General features: G+C 37.1%; 1 protein-coding gene across 1 annotated transcript in view; it reads left to right on the top strand.

Moving 5' to 3' along the window:
* Positions 1-12374, top strand: part of LOC122788124 (corticotropin-releasing factor receptor 1-like) — a 1637729-nt gene that overhangs the window by 1382259 nt on the left and 243096 nt on the right. The window lies entirely within an intron of this gene.

The following is a 12374-nucleotide window of genomic DNA, read 5'->3' on the forward strand; positions in this document are numbered from 1 at the left end:
AGGTAGACCCACAAATGTTCTATTAGATTTAGGTCTGGGCTCAGGCTGGGCCATTCCAAAACTTTAATTTTCTTCTGGTGAAGCCATTCTTTTGTTGATTTGGATGTATACTTGGGGTCATTGTCATGCTGAAAGATGAAATTCCTCTTCATCTTCAGCTTTCTAGCAGATGCCTGAAGGTTTTTGGCCAAATGTGACTGGTATTTGGAACTGTTCATAATTCCCTCCACCTTGACTAAAGCCCCAGTTCCAGCTGAAGAAAAGCAACCCCAAAGCATGATACTGCCATCATCATGCTTCACCATGGGGATAGTGTTCTTGTGCTGATGTGAAGTGTTGCTTTTGCACCATATTGTACCTTTTGGAATTGTGGCCAGAAAGTTCAACCTTGGTCTCATCAGACCATAACACATTTTCCCACATGCTTTTGGAAGACTTGATGTATTATTTTGCAAATTTTAGCCAGGCCTGGATGTTTTTCTCTGCAGAAAAAAGGCTTCCATCTTGCAACCCTACCCCATATTCTACACATATGGAGAATACAGGTGATTTTTGTCACATGTAGTACACAACTAGCACTTGCCAGAAATTCCTGCAGCTCCTTTGGTGTTGTAGTAGCTCTCTTGGCAGCCTCCCTGACCACTTTTCATCTTGTCTTTTCATCAATTTTGGAGGGATATCCAGTTCTTTGCAGTGTCACTGCTTTCCCATATTTTCTCCACTTTTTGATGACTGTCTTCACTGTGTTCCATGGTATATCCAATGCTGTGGAAATTGTTTTGTACCCTTCTCCTGACTGATAACTTTCAACAGTGAGATCACTTTGATGCTTTCTAACCTCTCTGCAAACCATGGCTTTTGCTCTAGCAGGCAACTGAGTAAATGTCAGGAAATACTACTAGGCAGCTGAACTTTATTTGGAGTTAATTAGAGTCTCTTTAATTGATGGCAGGTGTGTACCCAAGAAGACTGAATGCTGTAATTAAATCAAAAGGTGATTCAACAAAGAGTTTAAGGGTGCACACACACAACAAAGTATTAGTTTAAGGGTGTGCACACTTATGCAACCAGCATGTTGTACGTTTTTTTTTATTTTTTATATTTTTCCTCTAACAGATTTGTTTGTTTTTCAATTGAACTGTACAGGTTATAGGTCATAGGTCACATTAAAGGTTGAAAAAGTTTTGAAATGATTTATTGTGGTGTCATTTTTTTATATCACAAAAAGCTGGCATTTTAACAGGGGTTTGTGAACTTTTTATATCTACAGTAAAACAAAAAGAACAAATTTGTTTAACTACAGCCCAGAACTCTTTAATCCTTGTAGAAGAAAGAAAAACATAGACATTTTCTTAGGAACAATACAACCCTGCGCAAAGCACCACTGCCTATGTGAATATCTGTCGAGCATAACATCCATAGCAATAAGCTTATCCAGATACATATGGCAAAGGAAAGATACCCATTCCAGCAGTCCCCTAAAATGCCTTTGTCTTGTATGTAAACTGTAAAGAACTGATAGCAACATGGAGTCCAATAGGTTAATGATAAAAAATGTGTGTGCATGTTGGAATCTTGCTGCTACTTTCTGGGACATGTTGGAAGTGGAAGCTTTCCTTTCCTTCTCCTAATCCTAACCTGACAGCCAAAGTCTAAAGATGATTTAGGACATCTTCTTGAGTTTTCTTGAGGATATCTCTTCTCATAAAGTGGCATACTTGATGTGCAGAAGACATCCTAGAAAGGAGTCTTGACCTGATAAGACAATAGTCAACACAGAGAAAATATGTTGAGAAGTAAAAAAATAATTGGGTTTAGCAATAACCTTTCCCCATTGTAGGAATTGTACAATGTTCCATGCTTAATTGGTATGAGATGGAAACCCAAAAATGTCTAAAGTCAATTTTTTTTTCTCCAATAAAAGAGCAAACTAACTGCACTTACTATGCAGTTAAAATATTCAGAAGAACAGTATGCATCAAAAAAACTTTCTTTCTGAATAAAACACAAAATAGGCTTCAAGTATCAAATGTCCAGCTGTTGTATAACTTCGCTTTGCTTTGAAGTTCATATAGCCCTTTAGTACCTAAAATGATAACTAACAAATGAATGTCCCATTTGGAAACCATGTCCCTTTCAGTGACAACATCATGGCTGAAGCCCTTGCATTTGTCTTTGATTAGAGGCAAACCAAACCTTTGTAACACAGACAAAAAAATTGGTATAGCATCTTGCATGCAGAAAACATTTTCAAACCAGCAAGATGCCATCTATATAATTAAAGCACATAGCATAGAAAACAATTCCAACAACACACCACCTGCCTTCTTTCAAATGTCAATGAACAACCCATGATTCACCATTCAAACCAAAGAAAACAGCAGACCACTGAGTGGATACCCCACTTAATTCCAGAGTATACTTGTACACTTCGGTCAACATACCCATTAACAAGAAAGGCTTCCTAATGAAATGGCAGCACTGGAAATGCTGAATGCCAACAAGCCAACAAAGGACCTTAAATCCAGAGAAGAGTGAATGCTGAAAATTGCTCTTTTCCTTTCATCTTCTTTTTGTGGGGGGGGGTACTCAGTTTCCATATTTCGGACTACCTCTAGAGGGTCCAGACATTTCAAATGGTTACAACAAGAAGAGATACCTTAGCGTTATAAAATATGATAAAGGTTCTGGAAACAAGAGTCAGATCCATAGGCCATTAATAACATCCACAGACTAGAATGCCTGACTGAATCAAAAGTATTTATGGTGTCACAGCTTGGGGGTATCCCAGAGGCATTTGTATGCAAAATCACACAAGTACATTGTCTCACAACAGTAAGATAATCCTGAACTGGATAAACTGATATCCCAAAAACATCAGGCCACACTAACAAATGCAAGTCATGAGAAATACAAGCCTGCAAACTTTTTACTATATATGAGTTTGTAGTCAACCTCTCACAAATCTATAGATATCCATTTCATCAAATTCAGCTCATCCCTCTTCTTCCACATTCATCTTAAGGCAGTAGTCAAGAAACCTTTATCACATAGCCCAACACAATATCACTAACTGAACACAGATAACAATGTCTGTCTATTATCATGATCCAAAGACTTATTGTAGTCATAGGCTATGTCATCTAAAATACACTAGGTGGTTGTATCTGCTTTCTCCATATCCATCTCAATTAATGTGAAGTCTGTTTGTATTGCTACACAGATATCAGAAGGTAAAGATGGTATTGAAGTCAAAAAGGCATATTCTCCAATTAACATCCCAGGAGAATATACAGCAACCATAAAAGGATGAAAAACATGCATAATTTCCTGAATGACAACAGGCCCATGTGCATGTCATACAGCCCCACATGCATGTACTTACTAATTTGGGCTAACTCTAACCCTAACCCAGTATGTATGTATGTAGAGGATCTGTATCACTTGAGCGAATTGTTATTTATCAAACCGGATTAAGTGAAAGCTCAATTAAGCGAACGTTCAGTTAAGCAAAAAGTTTTCCCGGGGAAAAAAAAAAACAGCTGCCTGTCCACTGATTGCAACAAAAAAAAATTAAATTTAAAACTCTGCAAAGTGGGAGCTTCACCCACCCATAGCCCCAATGTGGGGGCATACCTCTCAACTGTACAGGTTTTTTGCAGAATGTCCAGATTTTTGCCTCATATTTTTAGTGTGTTCCTCCTAAAATCTGTTCCTTTCTGCCAAATAGCTGAGAATTGAAGTCATTACATGATGACATACATTTGAACTTAAGACTCCACATCCTTCAGAAAATTCATGCTGATGCAAAACCTATTATTCTATCGACTTTCTAAGTTTGTAAGAGCAATATTTAACATCTGTCCTTATTTGTCCACCCATCAATTTAGGCTTTGTCCAGATTTTTTGCTCTATGAGGTTGGGAGGCCCCCCACAACCCCGCTAACTAAATATATCAATGCCGAGATTACACTACAGTGGAGAAAAGAGCAAATACCCAAAGATGGCCAATCACGTCCTTTCCCTGGGAAAAAATTTGCTTATCTGAGCATTCGCTTAATTGAGCTTTCACTTAATACAGTTCGACAAATAGCGATGCAGTCAATTAAGTGTTCTCTCAAATGATATAGACCATACTGTATGCATGTATGTATGTATGTATATACTCATTTCAGAAATGTGTTTAGTATTTTTAATGTTAGAAATCCATAATATGCATTTCAAGAACTCCAGCACATGTACTTAAATTATTTTTATTCTTTTCAATTTATTATCATGCTAGCTGTGGTTACCTAATTTATTCTTTATACTGCTGCTTGAAATGGGGTTATAATTTATAATTTGTTTCAAAAACGTGCCAGAATTGAAACTGAAACTGCTGCTGTTGCCCTCTTCTACTAACTATATCTATTGACAGGGAATAAAAAAAAGTTCTGCTGAGTGAAAACATCATGTGGATTGCCTCACGTGAAGTATTTCAACTGCACTTTTAAGACAGAGACTGTATTTCTTTTCTATTAATTAAAATCCATAAAATAATCAAGAGTGTGACCTGGAAGATGTGGAAGGTCTTAGTATTTCTGCCATGATGAGCACATAACTTACATCAATTCATTCATTCATCATTTATTTATTTCCTTACCTATATTTAGTTTGCCAAATGACTATTAAGACCTGCATTCTATCTAATTTTCTCTCTTTATTGTCCTTTTCCAAACAAGGTTAGTACAGTTGAATGTTGTTGATAAAAATTTACTACTGTTACATTTTTTTTACTTCCTTTCTGTGTCTTACCTTTAGTTACTGTACCTGAATATTAGATTATTATCTTTTTAAAATTTTGAATGGGGGTTATAGAGCACAATGAGTTGTGTTGGGGTTAGTTTTAGGTCCATATCACTTGTAGTGCATTAAAAGCACCATAATTATGCTCTAAAATTGGGGAAAAGTTAAGCTTAAGCACATTTTTGACATCAGAAAAGTATTTGAAAAAGCTTTTTTTAAGCACTCCTCAGTGCTGTTAAGATTTGCTCTTGGGCTACAACATTAATACCGGTCAGTGGTCACCAAAGAATAGTGGCCAGAACTGCAAAAGCCTTAAAACATATTCAAGACATCATTCATCACCTAACAGAAAAGGCTGAATGAAGTGTGCATTAATTAATTTTAAAAGACTTTCTGCTTCTCGTAACTCTTCTATGCTGACTGGCTTCAATATGGTATTAATAAGTGTTTTACAGCTTTCAAAGTCTCTAGCTTTTATAGTCCTTGGGGGCAGGTTAATCTCCATGCACTACACAAAATATTATGATTGTGTCTATCTGATCACAACTCAGCCTGCATTACATTCTTAACACAGAGATCAAGACGCATCTCTCAAACTTATTCTTGTGGAAAACTTCTTGTCATTCATGTCATAACAAAGAGGATTATGACTGGGTCTCTGCTCATAACCAGATTTGTATGTGTTCAAGACACAAATGCCAAAAAATCCACATCTAAAGCAAAGCTTGAAAGGTGAATATCGACATCCATGTAGAGAACACTTAATAAACTGATTATGGTCAAAGACCCAATAATATTCCTTTAAAATGAATGGAGTCTTATTTGCTCCACATGTTTCCAAATTACAAAATAAATAAATAAATTATAAAATAAAAGGAAGAGAAAATGTAAGAGCACAAATGATTACCAACTTTGAAAGCTAATAAAGTACCGTGCAAGCATTGTCAAATAGGCAACAGACACCTTTCAGCTTCGTTGTTTCAGAATTCTGGACAAATCCAAAAATGATGGGGATTCCAGGATCAGAATTAGGGATAGTTTTTTTTTTTAAATATTGATCTAATTATTTTAAAAAGTTAATAGAGCAACAGGTTTTGCATCAACATCTGTTAATAGAGCAACAGGTTTTGCATTAACATCTATTTTCTGAACAATGAGAAGTATGAAACTCTAATGTCTTGTAATCTTCAACAATGTAATAGAAAAGCAAACATTGCATGAAGGACAGGGTAAAAATATGAGGCAAAATCAGGGACATTGTGCATAATTGGGGGACAGGGGAGAAATGTGATCACTTCATTCTTCTACATTTTCTGTTTGTAAGTGTGGCACAGATGAGTTCTAACAGCTTTTAAAATCTCCATTACCTTCTGCCTATGTTTTTTGTCAGCCTAATGCAAGACTAGATCTTAACAGTACTTAACAGCATTTTGTTAAACTCCCCAAGCAGTGTTGAATAGGCCTCAAACTAATTAACTACTTAACAAGTTTATATTTTTACAATTTCAGAGTGTAGTCACAGCACCCCATGCACTATAACCAGTTTATGATCAGAGAACGTATTATAATCCTCCATGCAGTGCATGGAGTGCCATAACTAGGTACCAAAAATTAGGGAAAATGACAGGCCTATTGAGTACTTTTTTGACATCAGTAAAGTGTATAACAACCTTTTTGTAAACACCTCTCACTATTGTTAAGGTTTAGTCTCATGCTAGGACATTAATAGAGGTCAGAGACCACTACAAAACAGTACTGGAAACTATAATGATCTATAAAGCAAATTCAAATACTTAATCCAGCCCAAAGTTTTAGATGAATGGGCAAATAAAGTGTTTGACTATGGTTTACAGGTCTTTCTACTTCATGACACTATACTCTGGTGACCACTGTAAAATACTTTGTGCTACTACATATTTTGTCTGAATTTTGTAATACATGGGAGCAGGTTAAGTTCCATATACTACACAAGTTGTGATCTTTCCAATCATAATTCTCCTTGTTGTGTTCTCAACATGGATATGAAGATTCACTTCCTCAAACTTCTCTCTCCAGCTGAATTTCTTGACATCCATATCTCAAACACATAACAAGCTGAATATGACCAAATAACTGATTTTAAGCCCCTATATTATCTACTGTGGCTTTAATTCCACTTGAAAACCCAAATATACTAAGTCTTTTCTTGAGTATGTTAAAAATAGTCAACTTTAAAAGGCAAGGCCACTGATCAAGAAGACACTGACCTAAACTGGTTGAGATCATGAGGAATAATGCTTTCTCTATGTTCTCTGGAAATAAGGAAAAACACAGCTTACATTGGACCCCAGAAAATTAAGCCACCTGTATTGCACAGTAGACAGTCATACTCTGGAGTCCAATAAATAGGTGCAGAAGAATTAGTAATGCAGCATTCTCCAGCTTCATAGTGTGTATACAGGCTGCCTGTATGTTACTTAAAACCTCTAGTGACAAACCCATGAGATTCATTGTCTGCTTCCAGACTCCATCAAAGGGGGGGGGGTGAGTCTAATCAGACTGAGTTCCTGAGCCCCTGCTGAAGATCAGATGATGTGGAACACCTAAACAATGAATTTAAGAAAGAAGGCGTGTCAGCAACAAAATGTGCATGAGAATGGGGTTTGCAGCTTAATTGGCTGAGGAGAACACCGTCAAGGTGGCGTTAGATAAAAGCTTTCTAACAGATCAGAGATACAGCCAGTAATATTCTTCTTTCACACAAATCAGTTATTTTTCTTTTTCTAACTGACAGAAATAGCTTGTCTTCAACTAACAAAACTGTCATCTCCAATAAAGGTGTACAGATTGCTTAGAGAAAGATTATTCATCTAAAAACTATATTTCTTTTTCTGTAATGGCCAACAGCTGAATGTCATATACATATTTTGTAAATGCGCAGTGGACAGCATCTGGATTGAGATGGACCTTTCTAAATGAGAGGCAGCCTGAAGGGAAGCAAGATGTTATCATGAGTACAAAATGAAAATGTATGACTGCACCCTTGCCAAGAATTGATTCACACTGTTCTAGCACCATGTCTGTCTAGAATCACAGTTTTCATACACCAGCCTGTGTAGTAATTTGGGAGAAGTGATGGGAATACTGTACCTGCCTTTGGCCTCTGTTGTCCAACTAGAGAATATATCAAGACAAATGATGATCCACTGATGCATTGTTTAGAGGGGTGGGTGGGATATGGCATGACAGCTTCACTATTTTACTGACAGAGAGTGAGAAAAACAATAAAAGGATGTCATTGTAATGTTGCATTAACAAACTCTAAAACATTGGTTACACATGTTTTCCCTTCACAGAAAACAGATTCAGTAATCTGGCAACTAGAGGTGGTGCCAGCATTAACTTGCCATGTCCCCAAGGTAGAGCAACCATGTGCAGTTGCTGTTTACAGTGTTGCTTGCTTTCTTCTGTAGAAAGTCCTTTCTCAGTGCTAGATTGATTTGAAACTCTCTGATTGGTCCACTGGATTGGACACAAGCTGCTCAGTGGTCCAGCTTAGTTTTAGGAAGTAGAAAGATTCAAGAAATCTGTGAGAGAAATGAATGAGACTCATTTCTATACGCCAAGCCATTACCTGATTATAACATCTGAGTTCTGTGCCTAAAATTTGTATTGAGTTATGAAAAGCCTGCCATGCATTTAGATAGTTTAATCCAGTATATCCAGTCATAAGGTTGTGGCTAACTCTAAACTAAATGACATTCTTTTAAACATGGAAGTACTTCAAGTGTATTAAATTAATACCTGGAAAAAGAACTGCCTTTTAAAGTTTTACCCTTATTGCATGCACTTACCATCTTTGTGCTGCTGTGTCTGTCTGGTTAAATGTGGTTGTACCTTGTCATAGAGTGTAATACTAAAGAGAGGTTGATCTATACACAAAAGCCCTCATGGACAATTATAAGTACTTTACAGCTGGCAGTGAAATATGTCATTGGTCCCCAGTAGTCATTTATTGCTGCATCGTCTCTTACAACATGCAGCATAGAAGAGGCATGTTGGGATATACTTGAACATCTTAGAATATCCTTGAATGATTATATCATGATTGGTCAAGAACACAAATGAGTGACACACAAATGAATAGAACAAAAATGAGTTACTACAAAAATATGTAACATACAAAATGACCAAATCACAAAACACTGACAATGTCTCTTCCACTATCAGTAAACCCCATCTACAAAACCTAGATCAAGTATTGTCTGAATAGTGGTACTGTTGGGGAAAAGGTTTTCGTAATTTAATGTGTAGGGTTTGGATTAACACACGAGTAATGCTGAGCAGAAATGGTTGTTGTAAGTGACAGATTGAAAATATGTGTCAAAAGCTTATTGAGTGTTTGACTGGATAATATTAGAATTTTGTGGTGAAAAGTGTAAACTCAAGCTTGCAGCCTGTGGACAAGTTTTCAATGAGTTTTTGTATGTCTTTTTTGGTAATAGCCTTGAAACAGAACTTGGGGATGACAACAATCTTGTAGAATGGAGACAATGGCCTGAAAAGTTGAGGGCCTTTTAGGTCATAAATCTTGGGAATCTCTCAGATATAGCCTTAAAGCAAATAATGTTATTATCTATCAACAATGCCACTTCAAGTCTTAATATCAGTAAATAGTGGGATACTAGAGAGGTCCATTTATCAAGCCATTGTTTTTTGCAGTTTTTAAAAGTGGTTATATAATGAAATGCAACAAGTTTAAAGTAAATATTGTTATATACAGATACATTTCTGAATAACTGAAATATCTCTGCAATAGTTCAAGCAGTATTTGAGGTTATTCCATTCCTGAAACACAAAACAGTTGGTGGTTACTGTTGACCAAAACAAGGTCAAGCTATTAAAATCCAGTACCAGACTTGCAGCTGCTAATATTGTTTGGAACATAGTAATGCCAAGGTAAAAAAAAAAAAATTAAAACAATAATGTGGACAAAGTGAATCATGGGACCCAGTGCCAAGAACTAGCATACCAAAATGTGAAATGCAAAATGGCATACGGTTAGCACACGACAATGTGAGAAGACATGCTACAAGTGCAGTACAGTGTAAAATGGGTATCTCTCAACTGTACAGATTTTCACAGAATGTCTGGCTTTTTGCATTATATTTTTGGTTGATCGTCATAAAATTTGTCATTTTCTGGATTTTGAGGCAAACCAGTGAGGACTGAATTCCCAAAATAATGACAGGCATTTGAGTTTCAGCTTTCATATCGTTCAGAAAATGCATGGTAACATAAGACCTTTTATTCTAGCAACTTTTTAAGTTTATAAGAGCAATATTTAAAATGTGTCCCTATTTTTGAGGCTTTCTCCCCCCCCCTATTATTTTTGTCTTTGTCCACATTTTTTGTCCTGAGAAGTTGAGCTATAAATGGCATATAAAGCAAGGACCATTGCTAGAACCAGTATGAGTACAGTCATATGCAGGAACTGGTGTACTGGTCTGCAGTGACCATGCTCCTTTCCAGAACAATTACTTGCTGGCTCCAAGTGAAATGTAGCAGTATTTGTAAGTGGGGGCTATAGTCTCCATATTGTCATTATGAAGACCGTCTCTGTAATAGTCAACCTGCTCCTACTTTATTTCTGTTGGATACAATGCTGTTTCCATTCATCAGTAGACCATCCAATGAGGAAACCTACTGACCTCTGAACAGACTCCGTCACAGAAAAAGAAGATACCCCATATTATCACTTTCCCTTCACCACAGTCCCAAGGCTGAGAACTGAAACAAATAAAAGGGCATCCCACTTTGTTGTACCTGTGTTATGGAGTGAATCCACTATTACTGCCATTGGTGGAATGAACTCTATACTTATTTGAAAGCTGTAGTACAAATCTACATTGTTTGGACTCTACATTCAAACTGCAGACTATACAATACCAAGTACTATGAATCTGTGTATAGAAAGTGCATAACTGGGGGAGCTGCCATGTGCATTCTCTTGTGAAAATAACCTGAAAGATATTAGAATAAGGAGAGAAAGTATGAGGGCATAAGGGAAGGCAATGAAAGTGTTGGATCCACAGTATCAACAGGTTGGCATGTTTGTGTATGTGTGTGCATGCTCATACATGTCTGTGTGTGTTTGTGTGTGTTTGTGTGTATGTGTGTGTGCGTGTGTGCATGTGTGTGCGTGTGTGTGAGTGTGAGTATGCACATGTGTGTGTGTGTGTGTGTGTGTGTGTGTGTGTGTGTGTGTGTGTGTGTGTGTGTGTGCATTTGTGTGTGTACGTGTGTGTATGAGTGAGTGCTGTGAATATGACTGATATAGTCATCATGTATATAAATTTACAAATTTTCATTTTAGTGAGATGTAGTTAGTATATGTCATTGCTGGCTCATTGACCAACTCTAACATTGATAAAAAAATCAGAGGTGCTCCTTCTGGCTACATCCATATCAGCATTCTATGCCTCCTACTTTAAAATTAGTCTTTTTCTTGTTGGTACATTGTTATTTTATATGCAGATGATTTATTTATTTATTCCATTTTCTTGACTGAGTTAGCATGTACTGTTGATTTACTATGTTTTATTCTTTTATTTTTATGAGTGATTGTCGATTTGTAAACCACCTATTTTAATAAAAACAAGAACTCCAGCTCAGTCGTGGTCACTGAAGAGCCAGTTTTTTGTATACCTTGTGCAACATCCTTGATAACAGTATCAGGATCCTCAGGATGATCTGTTGAGTAACATTGCTTAAGGTATGATGACCTCATAAGTTTATTAGATGTTTCCACATCACTGCCACTGAAGGAGGAAAGCCCTCTCATATTCTGTTCAGCTGCCTCAACTGGTAACTACTCTGAATAATGGAATAGGTACATAGGAGATGCTAACTCTAGCTGTAGGCCCCCCATGAACCCCAACCTTAGCAATGAATGGTACTCAATCAACTATTTGATGCTACCCATGATTCTATACACCAATCACAGAAATAAATGAGGCAGCCACTATGTGGAATGCAATGGTAAAATTAAAATCTTGCCTATATGAATATGTGATGTCTAGGGAAAACGTTGATGAATGATATACTAAGTATTTACAATTTCTTCTGCCATTATCAGTGCTCATTTTATACAATTTTGGGGGCTCAATTCTACATGAAAGTTATTGGGCTGCCACGGTGGTGCAGCAGTTATGGTTGCCACCTCACAGCAAGAGGCTCTCAGGTTTGATCCTTGGCTGGGGTGCCTTCTGTGGAGAGTCTGCATGTCCTCCCTGTGGTTGCATGGGTTTGCTCCGGTTTCCTCCCAAAGACATACTATAGGTGGATTGGGCACTCTAAATTAGCCCTAAGCATGTGTGTGTGCCTTCTGTGTAATGTTGAGTGTGTGTGCCTTCTGTGGAAGGTTGGGTGCCGGGTTGGCAACTTGACACAGTATAACTCCACTGCCAATCATGAGCGGACAAGTGATCCGCTGTGGTGACCCCTAATTGGGAAAAGCAGAAACAAGAAGAATTTTACTTGAAAGTTATCACTTAAAGCAAATTTGTGTTTAATTTAACATTGTTTTAAATAACAACTGTACCAAGACT

Source organism: Protopterus annectens, chromosome 13.part0 (genome assembly GCF_019279795.1).
Source record: "Protopterus annectens isolate FY-2018-M chromosome 13.part0, PAN1.0, whole genome shotgun sequence".
Taxonomy (NCBI): Eukaryota; Metazoa; Chordata; order Ceratodontiformes; family Protopteridae; genus Protopterus; species Protopterus annectens.